The sequence below is a fragment of the Sinocyclocheilus anshuiensis genome, unplaced genomic scaffold, assembly GCF_001515605.1.
Source record: "Sinocyclocheilus anshuiensis isolate Anshui unplaced genomic scaffold, SAMN03320099.WGS_v1.1 C31657688, whole genome shotgun sequence".
In the NCBI taxonomy this organism is placed as follows: domain Eukaryota; kingdom Metazoa; phylum Chordata; class Actinopteri; order Cypriniformes; family Cyprinidae; genus Sinocyclocheilus; species Sinocyclocheilus anshuiensis.
In genome coordinates, this window is record NW_015601382.1 from 1 (window position 1) to 448 (window position 448).

The 448-nt window shown below is 37.5% G+C and overlaps 1 long non-coding RNA gene across 1 annotated transcript; it reads right to left on the minus strand.

The window, feature by feature from the left end:
- LOC107682126 (uncharacterized) lies at nt 1–407 on the minus strand. The gene is made up of 3 exons (XR_001633377.1): nt 343–407; nt 131–237; nt 1–44 (listed from the first exon to the last, which is right to left on the minus strand). It is a non-coding gene; the product is annotated as an uncharacterized LOC107682126 (long non-coding RNA).
- Nucleotides 408–448: the final 41 nt, after the last annotated feature.

A 448-nucleotide genomic window follows, 5' to 3' on the forward strand; every position in this document is an offset into this window, starting at 1 on the left:
GTCCCATTGAACAAATCAGATGTTCTTGCTCCAACACTCTCTAGCTAAAGGAATGATAAAAATTACTACGATTAATTACACTCTCAGAGTAATAAAGGTATTGTGGGCAATAAGGGACATCTTGACAAACCTGAACTGGTTCGTTTGTGTAATCTCCAGTTGACAATGTAAGTGAAGCAAACGCGTCCATTAACTGGTTAGATGTGGTCTTATCATTGGGTGATAAAAATTTTCCCCCTGTTTTCAACATGGCACATTTTTGCATTGAATAATAAACTGGCGCTTATATGATATACACTGAGACAGATACAGTAAGTTATTAATTGTGCTGATATCACTTACCAGTTTTGTTTGCCATTTCTGTAAGTGCATGAGCTGCACTGTTACTAAAAGCTAGTGTGTGTATAATGGCACCACTTTGTATTGCAGATGGAGCACAACCAGCAAT